This window comes from Bufo gargarizans, chromosome 1 (assembly GCF_014858855.1).
Source record: "Bufo gargarizans isolate SCDJY-AF-19 chromosome 1, ASM1485885v1, whole genome shotgun sequence".
Classification (NCBI taxonomy): domain Eukaryota; kingdom Metazoa; phylum Chordata; class Amphibia; order Anura; family Bufonidae; genus Bufo; species Bufo gargarizans.
Window position 1 is genome coordinate 499,304,680 of NC_058080.1, and position 14,301 is coordinate 499,318,980.

Here is a 14,301-nt window from a genome sequence, read left to right on the forward strand (position 1 = left end):
TGAAGTACAATTCCCAATTTAGCAATTTCATAATTTAGTGGTTTCTGCTATATCAGAGCTATTTGAAATCTATCCCTAAAAGGGTATATAATATTGAAGGTGCACATAGGGTCATTCAGAATAACTTCACACACACCCGCTACTGTGTATTTCCAAGTCTAATTCTGTCACTAAATCCATACCGGTGACCCAGCGCCTAAATACTAGGCCTCAAATTTAATTCCCTCTAAATCTCTCGTTACCCACCGCTGTACTGTTGTTGCTGGGCAAGATATTTAGTGTCCGTCAAAGCACATTTTTTGTTCTGGGTTGAAGTACAATTCCCAATTTAGCAATTTCATAATTTAGTGGTTTCTGCTATATCAGAGCTATTTGAAATCTATCCATAAAAGGGTATATAATATTGAAGGTGCACATAGGGTCATTCAGAATAACTTCACACACACCCGCTACTGTGTATTTCCAAGTCTAATTCTGTCACTAAACCCATACCTGTCACCCAGCGCCTAAATACTAGGCCTCAAATTTAAATCCCTCTAAATCTCTCGTTACCGTTGTCCTGTTGTAGCTGGGAAAGTTATTTAGTGCCCGTCAAAGCACATTTTTTGTTCTGGGTTGAAGTACAATTCCCAATTTAGCAATTTCATAATTTAGTGGTTCCTGCTATATCAGAGCTATTTGAAATCTATCCCAAAAAGGGTATATAATATTCAAGGTGCACATTGGGTCATTCAGAATAACTTCACACACACGCTTCTGTGCATTTCCAAGTCTAATTCTGTCACTAAATCCATACCGGTCACCCAGCGCCTAAATACTAGGCCTCAAATTTATATCCCGCTGAATTTGAATACAATACATTGGGCCAAATAATATATTTGTTGTTGTGGTGAACCATAACAATGAGAAAAACATCTAGTAAGGGACGCGGACGTGGACATGGTCGTGGTGGTGTTAGTGGACCCTCTGGTGCTGGGAGAGGACGTGGCCGTTCTGCCACATCCACACGTCCTAGTGTACCAACTACCTCAGGTCCCAGTAGCCGCCAGAATTTACAGCGATATATGGTGGGGCCCAATGCCGTTCTAAGGATGGTAAGGCCTGAGCAGGTACAGGCATTAGTCAATTGGGTGGCCGACAGTGGATCCAGCACGTTCACATTATCTCCCACCCAGTCTTCTGCAGAAAGCGCACAGATGGCGCCTGAAAACCAACCCCATCAGTCTGTCACATCACCCCCATGCATACCAGGGAAACTGTCTCAGCCTCAAGTTATGCAGCAGTCTCTTATGCTGTTTGAAGACTCCGCTGGCAGGGTTTCCCAAGGGCATCCACCTAGCCCTTCCCCAGCGGTGAAAGACATAGAATGCACTGACGCACAACCACTTATGTTTCCTGATGATGAGGACATGGGAATACCACCTCAGCATGTCTCTGATGATGACGAAACACAGGTGCCAACTGCTGCGTCTTTCTGCAGTGTGCAGACTGAACAGGAGGTCAGGGATCAAGACTGGGTGGAAGACGATGCAGGGGACGATGAGGTCCTAGACCCCACATGGAATGAAGGTCGTGCCACTGACTTTCACAGTTCGGAGGAAGAGGCAGTGGTGAGACCGAGCCAACAGCGTAGCAAAAGAGGGAGCAGTGGGCAAAAGCAGAACACCCGCCGCCAAGAGACTCCGCCTGCTACTGACCGCCGCCATCTGGGACCGAGCACCCCAAAGGCAGCTTCAAGGAGTTCCCTGGCATGGCACTTCTTCAAACAATGTGCTGACGACAAGACCCGAGTGGTTTGCACGCTGTGCCATCAGAGCCTGAAGCGAGGCATTAACGTTCTGAACCTGAGCACAACCTGCATGACCAGGCACCTGCATGCAAAGCATGAACTGCAGTGGAGTAAACACCTTAAAACCAAGGAAGTCACTCAGGCTCCCCCTGCTACCTCTTCTGCTGCTGCCGCCTCGGCCTCTTCCTCCGCCTCTGGAGGAACGTTGGCACCTGCCGCCCAGCAAACAGGGGATGTACCACCAACACCACCACCACCACCTCCGTCACCAAGCGTCTCAACCATGTCACACGCCAGCGTTCAGCTCTCCATCTCACAAACATTTGATAGAAAGCGTAAATTCCCACCTAGCCACCCTCGATCCCTGGCCCTGAATGCCAGCATTTCTAAACTACTGGCCTATGAAATGCTGTCATTTAGGCTGGTGGACACAGACAGCTTCAAACAGCTCATGTCGCTTGCTGTCCCACAGTATGTTGTTCCCAGCCGGCACTACTTCTCCAAGAGAGCCGTGCCTTCCCTGCACAACCAAGTATCCGATAAAATCAAGTGTGCACTGCGCAACGCCATCTGTAGCAAGGTCCACCTAACCACAGATACGTGGACCAGTAAGCACGGCCAGGGACGCTATATCTCCCTAACTGCACACTGGGTAAATGTAGTGGCAGCTGGGCCCCAGGCGGAGAGCTGTTTGGCGCACGTCCTGCCGCCGCCAAGGATCGCAGGGCAACATTCTTTGCCTCCTGTTGCCACCTCCTCCTTCTCGGCTTCCTCCTCCTCTTCTTCCACCTGCTCATCCAGTCAGCCACACACCTTCACCACCAACTTCAGCACAGCCCGGGGTAAACGTCAGCAGGCCATTCTGAAACTCATATGTTTGGGGGACAGGCCCCACACCGCACAGGAGTTGTGGCGGGGTATTGAACAACAGACCGACGAGTGGTTGCTGCCGGTGAGCCTCAAGCCCGGCCTGGTGGTGTGTGATAATGGGCGAAATCTCGTTGCAGCTCTGGGACTAGCCGGTTTGACGCACATCCCTTGCTTGGCGCATGTGCTGAATTTGGTGGTGCAGAAGTTCATTCACAACTACCCCGACATGTCAGAGCTGCTGCATAAAGTGCGGGCCGTCTGTTCGCGCTTCCGGCGTTCACATCCTGCCGCTGCTCGCCTGTCTGCGCTACAGCGTAACTTCGGCCTTCCCGCTCACCGCCTCATATGCGACGTGCCCACCAGGTGGAACTCCACCTTGCACATGCTGGACAGACTGTGCGAGCAGCAGCAGGCCATAGTGGAGTTTCAGCTGCAGCACGCACGGGTCAGTCGCACTACAGAACAGCACCACTTCACCACCAATGACTGGGCCTCCATGCGAGACCTGTGTGCCCTGTTGCGCTGTTTCGAGTACTCCACCAACATGGCCAGTGGCGATGACACCGTTATCAGCGTTACAATACCACTTCTATGTCTCCTTGAGAAAACACTTAGGGCGATGATGGAACAGGAGGTGGCCCAGGAGGAGGAGGAGGAGGATGAGGAAGAGGGGTCATTTTTAGCACTTTCAGGCCAGTCTCTTCGAAGTGACTCAGAGGGAGGTTTTTTGCAACAGCAGAGGCCAGGTACAAATGTGGCCAGCCAGGGCCCACTACTGGAGGACGAGGAGGACGAGGATGAGGAGGAGGTGGAGGAGGATGAGGATGAAGCATGGTCACAGCGGGGTGGCACCCAACGCAGCTCGGGTCCATCACTGGTGCGTGGCTGGGGGGAAAGGCAGGACGATGACGATACGCCTCCCACAGAGGACAGCTTGTCCTTACCCCTGGGCAGCCTGGCACACATGAGCGACTACATGCTGCAGTGCCTGCGCAACGACAGCAGAGTTGCCCACATTTTAACCTGTGCGGACTACTGGGTTGCCACCCTGCTGGATCCACGCTACAAAGACAATGTGCCCACCTTACTTCCTGCACTGGAGCGTGATAGGAAGATGCGCGAGTACAAGCGCACGTTGGTAGACGCGCTACTGAGAGCATTCCCAAATGTCACAGGGGAACAAGTGGAAGCCCAAGGCCAAGGCAGAGGAGGAGCAAGAGGTCGCCAAGGCAGCTGTGTCACGGCCAGCTCCTCTGAGGGCAGGGTTAGCATGGCAGAGATGTGGAAAACTTTTGTCAACACGCCACAGCTAACTGCACCACCACCTGATACGCAACGTGTTAGCAGGAGGCAACATTTCACTAACATGGTGGAACAGTACGTGTGCACACCCCTCCACGTACTGACTGATGGTTCGGCCCCATTCAACTTCTGGGTCTCTAAATTGTCCACGTGGCCAGAGCTAGCCTTTTATGCCTTGGAGGTGCTGGCCTGCCCGGCAGCCAGCGTTTTGTCTGAACGTGTATTCAGCACGGCAGGGGGCGTCATTACAGACAAACGCAGCCGCCTGTCTACAGCCAATGTGGACAAGCTGACGTTCATAAAAATGAACCAGGCATGGATCCCACAGGACCTGTCCGTCCCTTGTCCAGATTAGACATTAACTACCTCCCCATAACCATATATTATTGGACTCCAGGGCACTTCCTCATTCAATCCTATTTTTATTTTCATTTTACCATTATATTGCGATGCTACCCAAAGTTGAATGAACCTCTCCTCTGCCTGTGTGCTAGGCCTAAATATATGCCAATGGACTGTTGCAGTGGTGGCTGACATGAAGCCTGATTCTCTGCTATGACATGCAGACTAATTCTCTGCTGACATGAAGCCAGATTGTCTGTTACGGGACCTCTCTCCTCTGCCTGGGTGCTGGGCCTAAATTTATGACAATGGACTGTTGCAGTGGTGGCTGACGTGAAGCCTGATTCTCTGCTATGACATGCAGACTGATTCTCTGCTGACATGAAGCCAGATCCTCTGTTACGGGACCTCTCTCCTCTGCCTGGGTGCTGGGCCTAAATTTATGACAATGGACTGTTGCAGTGGTGGCTGACGTGAAGCCTGATTCTCTGCTATGACATGCAGACTGATTCTCTGCTGTCATGAAGCCAGATTGTCTGTTACGGGACCTCTCTGCTCTGCCTGTGTGCTAGGCCTAAATATATGCCAATGGACTGTTGCAGTGGTGGGTGACGTGAAGCCTGATTCTCTGCTATGATATGAAGACTGATTCTCTGCTGACATGAAGCCAGATTGTCTGTTACGGGACCTTTCTCCTCTGCCTGGGTTCTGGGCCTAAATTTATGAAAATTGACTCTTACAGTGGTGGGTGACGTGAAGCCTGATTCTCTGCTATGATATGAAGACTGATTCTCTGCTGACATGAAGCCAGATTGTCTGTTACGGGACCTTTCTCCTCTGCCTGGGTTCTGGGCCTAAATTTATGAAAATTGACTCTTACAGTGGTGGGTGACGTGAAGCCTGATTCTCTGCTATGATATGAAGACTGATTCTCTGCTGACATGAAGCCAGATTGTCTGTTACGGGACCTTTCTCCTCTGCCTGGGTTCTGGGCCTAAATTTATGAAAATTGACTCTTACAGTGGTGGGTGACGTGAAGCCTGATTCTCTGCTATGATATGAAGACTGATTCTCTGCTGACATGAAGCCAGATTGTCTGTTACGGGACCTTTCTCCTCTGCCTGGGTTCTGGGCCTAAATTTATGAAAATTGACTCTTACAGTGGTGGGTGACGTGAAGCCTGATTCTCTGCTATGATATGAAGACTGATTCTCTGCTGACATGAAGCCAGATTGTCTGTTACGGGACCTTTCTCCTCTGCCTGGGTTCTGGGCCTAAATTTATGAAAATTGACTCTTACAGTGGTGGGTGACGTGAAGCCTGATTCTCTGCTATGATATGAAGACTGATTCTCTGCTGACATGAAGCCAGATTCTCTGTTACGGGACCTCCCTCCTCTGCCTGGGTGCTGGGCCTAAATATATGCCAATGGACTGTTGCAGTGGTGGCTGACGTGAAGCCTCATTCTCTGCTATGACATGCAGACTAATTCTCTGCTGACATGAAGACAGATTCTCTGTTACGGGACCTCCCTCCTCTGCCTGGGTGCTGGGCCTAAATATATGCCAATGGACTGTTGCAGTGGTGGCTGACGTGAAGCCTCATTCTCTGCTATGACATGCAGACTAATTCTCTGCTGACATGAAGACAGATTCTCTGTTACGGGACCTCCCTCCTCTGCCTGGGTGCTGGGCCTAAATATATGCCAATGGACTGTTGCAGTGGTGGCTGACGTGAAGCCTCATTCTCTGCTATGACATGCAGACTAATTCTCTGCTGACATGAAGACAGATTCTCTGTTACGGGACCTCCCTCCTCTGCCTGGGTGCTGGGCCTAAATATATGCCAATGGACTGTTGCAGTGGTGGCTGACGTGAAGCCTCATTCTCTGCTATGACATGCAGACTGATTCTCTGCTGACATGAAGACAGATTCTCTGTTACGGGACCTCTCTCCTCTGCCTGGGTGCCGGGGCCTAAATATCTGAGAATGGACTGTTCCAGTGGTGGGTGACGGGAAGCCAGATTCTCTGCTATGGAACCTCTCTCCAATTGATTTTGGTTAATTTTTATTTATTTAATTTTTATTTTAATTCATTTCCCTATCCACATTTGTTTGCAGGGGATTTACCTACATGTTGCTGCCTTTTGCAGCCCTCTAGCTCTTTCCTGGGCTGTTTTACAGCCTTTTTAGTGCCGAAAAGTTCGGGTCCCCATTGACTTCAATGGGGTTCGGGTTCGGGACGAAGTTCGGATCGGGTTCGGATCCCGAACCCGAACATTTCCGGGATGTTCGGCCGAACTTCTCGAACCCGAACATCCAGGTGTTCGCTCAACTCTACTAGTAACCAGTGAAGGTGATCTTATCTTGTTATTCATGTACTGAACCTTGTTTGTCTACCGATTCTGCTCCTTGCTGTCTGCCCTGACCTTGGAACTGTGACCTGGATTATGCTGGTAATCAGCCTGCCCTCACCTTGGAATCGCTATTTGGAATACGGAAGTACTCAGCCTGCCCCGACTATTGGACTGTGTACAGACTATGCTTTTTTATGCTTGGGTCCTTGGTACTTCCCAACAGTGTATCTGACCCCCATAAGTCTGCATCCAACTACACCAGGACTACCGTCCAGTTGGTTCCTTACGGCGAAGTCCAGGTCCCTGTACAGGGGCTAAAGGGTGAATAACAGGGAACTGCCAGGACAATGCTCTTAGGATTAGCCCAAAGCCAAACTGGTTGTGGAGAAATATGGATTATTATTTACTGTCAGCCATGTTCCCACACCAACCATCTTCACCAACCATCTTCTGAAAGGTAACAGAGGCAGTGAGCTCCACAGGGGAGGGGCCCTGCTTCAAAGCCAGCCAGATGGCAGAGAGCCTCTAGCAGTCCACCTTTGTTAACATTTTTCACCTCCATTCAGCCAGCCAGGAACCCAGCTAATGAACAGGAAAAACTCTCTGCAGAGGGTCTAGGCCATACCCCAGTTCAATGAACATTATCATACATCATGGAATCGGCGGTTCATAAAGAATTATGAATCGCCCCTTCATCACAGGCATAAAGCAGATACATATTTGTGTCTCTGGGGCTACGATGAACAGACCTGTGGTCATAGCTTGGTGGTGGGATGCCAGGGAGGGGAGATATACATATCTCCCCACAGAAACCAAATAACAGTACCATGCTTGGACTCTACTGGTAGCCGGAACCCAGGCAGATCCATTGGTTTCAGAACCACCTCCCTGCGACATTCTGGTCTGGAGCCAAGAGTCCTAATCGGTTTTGTGGCTCATGTGCTGCCAGCCCAAGAGAGGGGTGTGGACCCCTCCCAGAGGCCAGGAGGGGAGGGGCCGGCTACAGGTGAAAAGGCTTGTGCCAGCAAGCAGGCGTGTCTTTCTCTGAAGGTAGGTCACATCATGCCATGTGTTTAGAGGGACCTGCAACCAGCAGAAATCACTGCTTCCCATGTGACCACAGCTAAGAACTCATCACAACCCAAAGGACTCCTATACCTGGTAAACTGACTTTTGTTCTGCTTAACTATGTTTTTACCATGCCATCTGTATTTGTAAGCTCAGACCACTGTATATATTCTATGTGTGTATATTGTGTTACGTCTAGTGCGCCCTTAAGGTCATTAAATATATAATTTAATCTTGTGCTGTATCTCGATCATGAATCCTCACGTCCGTGTTTCAGCCTAGTTATATGCTACCGCGGGTTGGTTTCTTACCCTATATAATCCCGTTAGCAGACCGGACTTATATCAAACAAGAAACTGGTGGCAGTCTTCCCGGGCTGAGAATGCGCTGTTTTACTGGGACAGTGAAAAGGCTCTCCCTGCTTGTTGCCTCTCTGTGCCCGTGTAGACAGGAGGAGTCTGTGAAAACTGTACCAAGGCTGACCTTACCTGCTCCTCCAAGAGGGTGTAAGCACACCTTGGTCACCAGTGATCATACCGTCAGTGATGGCCAGTTTGCAGTGTTCGCCAGCGAACACATGCGGGCTGCCATCTTGACTCACCCATCCGGCGATGCACAGGTAACCCCTTACCTGTGCCTGTGCCACGAGCCGGTCTGAAATCAAATGCAGTCACCGGGGGCAGGCAGTTCCGAGACCAGCCGTCGGGGGCCTTCATAGGGCTGTTCTCGGAACTGCCTGCTCCCAGGTGACTGCATTTGTTTCAGACTGGCTCCTGGCACAGGTAAGAGCTTACCTGTGTATTGCCGGACGGGTGAGTCAAGATAGCAGCCCGCATGTGTTCACTAGCGAACACTGCGAATTGGCCATCACTGCATACCGTATCTCCCCTGGCTCTACGTAGTTGACTTCTGACGTCAGTCGGGGGACAGTATTCATCACAGGTTGGTTGGCACAGTGGGTCCACATCCACTGCCAGTTACAACAACAAAAACAATTTTGCAAGCACCATATTCTAAAGTACTGCAAAAAATGTGCACATGTGCATTAGCAATGTTCCTTCTCGCTGCAGTAAAGTCTTTCTCTTGCCATAAACGAGTAAAATACCTTGCTGACTGACCCCAATACATAGCCTTGTAATTACTTGACCTTCTGTCTTCTTCTTCTCTGTATCACTTTTGTGTAGCATTTGCTTTCTTGGCAGCAGTAGTCTCAGAAATTAAGCTTCTCTGAGCTTAGGCCTAGCTCTGAGGAGTAAGCACATGTAGATCCTCTCTCTTTCTCAGCTAGTCTCACCAGGGGTGGACCCAGGTCTATATCTTAGCATACTAAAAAGAGTTAAATCAAGGTGTTAACTGTTCTATGCAATGCGGTTTGCTTTGCATATATGACAAATCACAGCATTTCACTTAAAGAGTAACTAAACTTTTAAATACATTTTTTTTTAACAATAATTTTTATTGAAAGATTTTATAACAAATAGGTTACATAATGAATGAATAGCAATCACATGTACATATTAAAAAAAAGTATCATTAAGGCAAATATGTAGTTGTTAAGGAGTTACAAGTTTTTTCATAGCATTCGGAAGCACTTATTAAACTTTGTAAAGGTAGAATGGTTGGACGGTGTGGGGATTCGCTCTGGTAGGCAGGGTAAGCGAACGCAGTACAGAGGCAAGAACACGGTGGTAACGAAAAAGTCAGTGTTTATTCACACAAGAAGGAAAAATAACATAAACACTTGGCAGAGTCCTGGTGTTAATGCACACCACAGAAAATCCCCATGTTATTTCACATGGCCAAAGTCCACAGAACTCAAAAACGAACACGTCACCTGAATGTCCACAGCCGGCTTTTAGGGTGCCTGGCTTCCGGCTGGTGGCTCTCATGCAGCTCCCCAAAGACACAGAGCCTTCACAGCACCACTTTTACTTGGAGGAACATACCACACCCAGCTGAGCTGCTGGCTGGGTTTTTAAACCCCAGCCCAAAACCTGGCCTGGACGCGGGGAACAGCCACCCACCCTGCTCTTTGGCTGCTCCCAATAAGAACCGGCCCGGATCGGCTTTTCAGCCACACTAAGAACAAACAGTGTCAGCGAGCACTAGCTGCTGCTGACACATAAAATAACCGGTTCTTACCTCACCGAGGCCAGGAACCTCGGTGACACGTACCTTCCGTCAATGACGGACCCTTGCACCTTCCTACATACCTCCCCCCTTTGTTCAACCCTGAGGGGGTGAACACACGCCAGACAGTGTACTCGGGACAGGGCATCCGCGTTTCCCTGTAACCGGCCTGCCCTGTGTTCTACTGTGAATTTAAAGTTTTGCAGCGATAAGAACCACCTGGTGACCCGAGCATTCCTCTCTTTAGCCTGGCTCATCCACTTGAGAGGGGAGTGATCGGTCACCAGACGGAATTTCCTCCCCAACAGATAATAGCGGAGAGACTCGAGTGCCCACTTGATGGCCAGGCACTCTCTCTCCACTATACTGTACCGGGTCTCCGCTGGAGTGAGCTTACGGCTGAGGAAGACAACGGGATGCTCCTCCCCGTTGACTTCCTGAGACAGTACAGCACCGAGGCCTACTTCGGAGGCATCAGTCTGGACCACAAATTCCCTCTTGAAGTCGGGCGTCACCAAAACCGGGGACCCACACAGGGCCGACTTCAAAGCGGAGAAAGCCTCTTCCGCCTGGTCATTCCAGCGGACTATCACGGACTTCCGTCCCTTTAAAAGCCCTGTCAATGGAGCCGCTAAAGTGGCAAAATGGGGAACGAACCTCATGTAATAGCCCACCATTCCCAGGAATGACCTGACTTGTCTAGAGGTAGCAGGTCGGGGCCAATTCCGTATCGCCTCCATTTTGCTCACTTGAGGTTTAATGACTCCACGTCCAATGACATACCCAAGGTATTTAGTCTCCTCTAACCCTATTGCACATTTCTTTGGGTTAGCTGTTAGTCCCGCCTTTCTAAGGGAGTCCACTACCGCCTGTACTTTAGGTAGGTGACTTTCCCAGTCGGTGCTGTGGACAACGATATCGTCCAGGTACGCCGAAGCGTATCGACGATGTGGACGGAGTATAATATCCATTAGCCTTTGAAATGTGGCGGGAGCGCCATGTAGACCAAAGGGTAGTACCTTGTACTGATAAAGCCCCTCTGGCGTGACAAAAGCCGTTTTTTCTTTGGCAGCCTCTGTCAAGGGTACCTGCCAGTACCCTTTGGTGAGGTCTAACACAGAAAAATACCGGGCTTGGCCCAACCTTTCAATAAGCTCATCCACTCGGGGCATGGGATACGCGTCAAATTTGGACACCTCATTAAGCTTGCGGAAGTCATTACAGAACCTCAGTGTCCCATCTGGCTTGGGTATTAACACTATCGGACTGGCCCACTCACTTTTAGACTCCTCAATGACATCCAGCCGCAACATAAGTTGCACTTCCTCCGAGATGGCTTTTCGCCGAGCCTCGGGTACTCGATATGCTTTTAACCGGACTTTTGCCTGAGGCTCGGTGACAATGTCATGTTGGATTACGGAAGTACGTCCAGGGAGGTCTGAGAACACATCCGTGTTCCGACTAACAAACTCCCTGGTTTCCTGAGCCTGTTTAGAGGAGAGGCTGTCAGCAATTTTTACTGTGGCAACCGCTTCCCTTGCATCAGACTTAGGAGCCGGAACCTCTTGTCCAAGAAAACCCGGTCGCGGGCTGTCTTCCGTACAGGTTTCCCTATCCTTCCAAGGTTTTAGCAAATTAACATGGTAAACCTGCTCCGGCTTTCGCCTCCCCGGCTGGTGTACCTTGTAATTTACCTCTCCTATTTTTTCACGCACCTCGTAGGGCCCCTGCCACCTGGCTAGGAACTTACTGTCCACTGTCGGCACGAGAACCAAAACCCGATCACCCGGGTTAAAGTTCCGGACCCGAGCCTGCCGATTATAGATCCGACTCTGGGCTCGCTGAGCGGCCTCCATATGTTCCCTGACAAGAGGCAAAACGGTCTCTATCCGCTGTTGCATCTTGGTAACATATTCCAGGACGCTTTTATGCGGAGTGGGTTGTTCTTCCCACGCCTCTTTGGCTACGTCCAACAAGCCACGAGGATGTCTGCCATATAGCAATTCGAAGGGCGAGAACCCAGTAGAGGCCTGGGGCACCTCTCGCACTGCGAACATGAGATAAGGCAGAAGAAGGTCCCAATCCTTTCCATCTTTGGTCACCACCCTTTTTAACATGGTTTTTAGAGTTTTATTAAACCTTTCCACTAGTCCATCCGTTTGTGGATGGTACACAGACGTCCGTAACTGTTTTATACGCAGCAACTTGCAGAGTTCCCTCATGACCTTGGACATAAAAGGGGTCCCCTGGTCAGTCAGGACCTCTTTAGGTAGCCCCACTCGGGAGAACATCTCCATTAGCTCTTTGGCTATAAGTTTTGCAGAAGTATGTCGCAGTGGCACAGCCTCCGGGTACCGAGTAGCGTAATCAAGGACAACCAAGATGTGTTGGTGTCCCCTGGCGGACTTTGGTACAGGACCTACTAGGTCCATAGCGATTCGCTCAAACGGTACCTCAATGATCGGGAGGGGTACCAAGGGACTGCGAAACAGGTGCTGGGGGCTCGTTGCCTGGCAGGTCGGGCAAGATTTACAGAAGTCGTCCACCTCTTTAAACACACTGGGCCAGTAAAACCGTTGTAGTATCCGGTCCTGGGTTTTCTGCATTCCCAGATGACCCCCGAGAACATGCTGGTGTGCTAACTCTAACACGAGTTTGCGATAAGCCTGAGGCACCACTAACTGTTCAATGGATTCACCTCGCAGCTGGTTTACCCGATACAACATATCCTGATGGACCACAAAACGGGGGAACACCGACTCTGCCCCTGGTTGTTGTGGTTCACCATCTATTATTAGCACATTTTCCCAGGCCCGGGATAAGGTTGGATCCCGGTGTTGCGCGGTACCAAAATTACCCCCAGAGACATTGAGGTCTGCCAGCTCAGGCCCCGGCGGCAAGTCCTCCATGTCTCCCACCATTACACTCAGTGGGGATGTCTCCTCCTCTTCCACCGAAGTGGCGGTCACCCCTACCGCGGGACCTTTAGACTCAGGTTCCCAGGGTTCTGGTCTCCCCCCTGAGCCAGGCCATTCTGCTAGGGTTACCCCTGTATCATGCATATCAGTCACTCTCGGAACCGGCCACAGTGCCGTGAAACCCGGGAAGTCTCTCCCTACTATAAGTTCATAGTGGAGGTGGGTTGCAACAGCCACCTCGTGGATCCACCGGCCGGAAACCGTAGACAGAGACACCATAGCAGTAGGATAGTCTTTTAAGTCCCCATGGATGCACATGACTCCAACCTTACGGCCGGTGTACTCAGCGGAGCGTACCAGGGAAGCCCTTACCAGGGTCACCAGACTTCCTGAGTCCAACAGAGCCTCCGCTGGAGTGTCTCCCACCTCAACCTGGCACAGGTGGTTCAGAGGCTCCGAAGCACCCACTGCACACAGTTTCCTGGCATATAACGATTGACGGAAGCCACAGTTTGTGTCCATGGGTTCCCCCTGACGTGGACAGTCCGCTCGAACATGACCTGGCTCCCGACACCGCCAGCAGATTATTGGAGCGGGGTCCACAGGGGTTATATCTCGGGCAGGTTTGATGGGCACCGGTTGTTGGGTCCGGGGTGGAGAGTTACGGGATCTGACTGCCCCCCTCCCAACAGAACCCCCCTGTAAGTTTCGGGTAGCCTCATAGCGCTCCACCAGGTCGACCATCTCCAGCGCATTCCCTGGTGGCCACTTTTTCATACATCGCCAGGTAGGTCTCGACGTCGTCTGCAGGGGTCATTTTAGGGATCGCTGCACGTACTGCTTTCCGGACATCATGTACGCTTGGGGTTGCTCCTGCTGACTGTAATGCCATTACATGTTGTAGCAGCAACTGGTTGGTCTCCTGCTGCTGCTTATTAGCCTCGCGTTGCTGCAGGTTAGCTTCCACGAGGGCCTTCATAACAGCCTCCATTTTGTCTCTTGACACCGGTTTAAATCTAGCCGGTTTGATAACTGACATACAACCGTGAGAGAGAAAAAAAAATTCGGCTTCCACGCCAGCCTCACTGCGCTTGCCCGCATCCTCCACCAATTGTGGGGATTCGCTCTGGTAGGCAGGGTAAGCGAACGCAGTACAGAGGCAAGAACACGGTGGTAACGAAAAAGTCAGTGTTTATTCACACAAGAAGGAAAAATAACATAAACACTTGGCAGAGTCCTGGTGTTAATGCACACCACAGAAAATCCCCATGTTATTTCACATGGCCAAAGTCCACAGAACTCAAAAACGAACACGTCACCTGAATGTCCACAGCCGGCTTTTAGGGTGCCTGGCTTCCGGCTGGTGGCTCTCATGCAGCTCCCCAAAGACACAGAGCCTTCACAGCACCACTTTTACTTGGAGGAACATACCACACCCAGCTGAGCTGCTGGCTGGGTTTTTAAACCCCAGCCCAAAACCTGGCCTGGACGCGGGGAACAGCCACCCACCCTGCTCTTTGGCTGC